At 35.0% G+C, this 3,426-nt stretch overlaps 1 pseudogene; it reads left to right on the plus strand.

The window, feature by feature from the left end:
* Nucleotides 1–750: 750 nt before the first annotated feature.
* Nucleotides 751–2,298, plus strand: LOC137659935 (uncharacterized; annotated as a pseudogene).
* The last annotated feature ends 1,128 nt before the right edge of the window (nucleotides 2,299–3,426 follow it).

The following is a 3,426-nucleotide window of genomic DNA, read 5'->3' on the forward strand; positions in this document are numbered from 1 at the left end:
ATATTTACAGATTACTGCTGACAACTCTGTGAACTTCTTTACATGTGAAGATTGGTGGATTTCATTTAAATGTTCTGCAAGGTTTGTGGCCTATCACTGGAGTTAAGGTAAAGTTCTGTCTATATAGTTTCTTTTGTGTCTGGCGAGTTGTCATGTGAAAGCGCTTTATTTAAAGTGGAATAAATTCTCGTTGTGGTGCAATATAAATTTGTATTTGTTCGTGTAGTCATATTACGTGCTATTGTTCGTGTAGTCATATTACGTGCTAGGTAAAGGTTGAGGTCGGGAAGTGAATTAGATACTGTATCGTTATCCTATTAACTCTAGCTAATTCAGTCTTAATGATTGTAGGGCCTGTTAGAGGTAATCTTAGTTTAATGTTCGGGTAATGTTAGTTTAATGTTCCTTTAAGTTCCGATTGTTTTCTCATTCTTGAATATTCCTATTGTTTATTCAGTTTATTTATGCTGGTTTTTTTTTTTTTTTTTTTTTCTTTTTTGGCATGGAAATTTTTGCCATTGATGGTGGAAAACCCATAATAGACATTATGCTCGTTTTTTTTTTTTTTTTTTGGCATGGAAATTTTTGTCATTGATGGTGGAAAACCCATAATAGACATTGGTAATTATTGAAGTACTACTTTTAAAGTAGAGTTCATGATTAGCCATATTTCATAATTTAATGTTTTACTAATACTTATTATAAAGTGTTTTTTTTTTTTTTTTATCTGTGTGCTTACCCATCATTATTATGGATCTTGGTGATTTGATGGATAAGGCTATTAAACTTGGTATGAAAACTGATGAAGCTGAGGAATTTATAGCAAAGCAACAGGCTAGAGAGGATAGAATAGCTGAGAGAGAGAGGAGAAAAGGATTCAGTTAGTTGGCAGAAAAGGCAAAGCAACAGGCTAGAGAGGATAGAATAGCTGAGAGAGAGGAGGAAAGGTTTCAGTTAGAGTTGGCAAAAAAGGAGAAGGATAGGATTTTTAAATTGGAATGTCTTGAAAGGGAGGAGGAGGAAGAAGTCAGGAAACATGAGTTAGCCAAAGCAGAGTTGAGAAATAGGGGTGCCATAGGTGGTGTAGATAGCGAGAATGTAATATCTTTGCCAAAAATTCCCCCCTTTGATGAGAAAATTGATTAAATTGGTGTACATGAATAGATTTGAGAAATTAGCTGTATTTCACAAATGGGGGCAGAAAGACTATGGGTAGGCACATTATTAAGGGGACGAGCTTTGAAAGTGTACTATGGACTTGACCCTGCTATAGCAAGTAATTATCAGGATGGGTAGGCACATTATTAAGGGGACGAGCTTTGAAGGTGTACTGTGGACTTGACCCTGCTATAGCAAGTAATTATCAGGAATTGAAGGCAGCCTTATTGAAAGCGTTTCAGGTCAATCCTCAGGTATATCGAAAGAAATTTAGAGAGGGATATATTGAAACTAATGAAAGCTTTGTGCAGTATTCATATAGATCAAGACAGAATTTTGATAAGTGGTTGCAATTAGCGGATGTTAATAAATCTTATGTCTGTGATTTTATGATCATGGATCAGTAGTTGGCTAATACTTCAAGGGATTTGCGAACTTTTCTTTTAGAAAGGGTTTGTAAAAATTCTCATGAAATGGCGTTAGCTGCTGATAGGTATCTGATTGCTCACGGAATTACTAAATGTAGAAATTCTAAATTTGAGTGTTAAATGTTCAAAGTTAGGAATGCAACCTAAATCTGATAAAGTAGGTGCTGATAATCTTTGAACATTGCAGTGCCACCTATGTAAAGAAATTGGGCATATTAAACCCAATTTTCCAAATAATCCTGTTAATTTTGCTCAATCTAAATCTTCTAATATTCCTAAGATCAGTATCGCTCTAGCTAGTGAAGAAAAACACACGAATGCTATTGTGGATGAGAAAGGAAGGGTTTTTAACAAAACAGTAGAGGTCTTTTTTGATACTGGGTGTAATACTGTTGTTCTTAACGAAACTTTGATTCCAACACGTTATCTCTGTAAGGCTAAAACTGTGAAGGTGTATAATTTCATGGGTGTTCCAATATATCTGCCCAAAATTAGATGTTACCTTGGAAGTAAATTCTTTTCCGGTAGAGTAAATGCTATCGTAGCACCAATTAAATGTTCTGATGTAATTGTTGGGTTAATACCTGGATTGAAACACATACAGGCAGGAATAGAATTGTTGAGTAAAATACCTGTGCCAGATAACGAAGTATATGTAAATAGGTTACATGTTAATGTGGTTACAGGAAAAGTCTTAGGGAAACTACATTAAACCCGTTGTCTGATGTCTTGTCTGAAGTTAAAGTAAATCCAGTAGATTTTATTAATAAACAGTGGACATGTGATTCTCTGAAGTCAATTAGGAAAAGCTTGAAGGAGGAGGAAGAAGTAACTTGCAAAGGGAGAGTTGTTAAGTATGTAGTAATTAATAAGGTAATTTATCGTAAATGTGTGCAAAGTAAAAATCAGCTAGATGTTGGTAAAATGCAAATTGTAGTTCCTCTTGAGTATAGGGAGATAGTTATGAAACTTGCACATGAATCGCTCATTTCTGGTCATTTTTCTTCTAGGAAAACTATTGACAAAGTGCTTGGTAAATTTTATTGGCAGAGGGCTAATCAGAGATTGATAGATATTGTAAGTCTTGTCATAAATGTCAGAAATTTGGGTAAAGAGTGAAGAAAGTGTCTTTGGGTAAAATGCCTATAGTTTCTGAACCATTCAGTAGAGTGGCTATTGATATTGTGGGTCAGATTGTTCCAGCCTCAAGTCGTGGTCACAAGTATATTCTTACAATAATTGATTTAGCTACACGCTACCCTGAAGCTGTACCTCTCAGAAATATTGATATGATTACTATAGCTGAAAGTTTAGTAGAAGTATTTTGTAGAGTTGGGGTACCAAAATAAATACTAAGCGACAGGGGAACTCTGTTTAAGTCAGATCTCATGGCAGAAATACATAGATTATTATCAATTACAGCTTTATTCACAAGCCCATATCATGCTGCATGTAATGGAACTGTAGAACGGATGAATGGTGTACTTAAAAATATGTTAAAGAAAGTTTTTAGTGATAATCCAACAGAATAGGACCGGTATATTCCCGTTGTTCTTTTCGCTTATCGTGGAATTCCCAACGGTACTTTAAAGTTTAGCCCATTTGAACTTTTGTATGGACGTAGTGTCCGTGGCCCTCTAACAATCCTTCGTGAATTGGTTAATGGTAACAATGTTGATGACTAAATCAAAACTACTTACCAGTATGTTTTAGATCTGCGTTCTCGATTGCAAGAGATGGCCCAGATTGCAGTTAGTAATGCCGAAATAAATTCACGTAAATATAAAAGAGTATTTTGATCGTAAAGCAAAGCCAAGAAAATTTGTTAAGGGAGATGAAG

The sequence above is a fragment of the Palaemon carinicauda genome, chromosome 20 (genome assembly GCF_036898095.1).
Source record: "Palaemon carinicauda isolate YSFRI2023 chromosome 20, ASM3689809v2, whole genome shotgun sequence".
Taxonomy (NCBI): domain Eukaryota; kingdom Metazoa; phylum Arthropoda; class Malacostraca; order Decapoda; family Palaemonidae; genus Palaemon; species Palaemon carinicauda.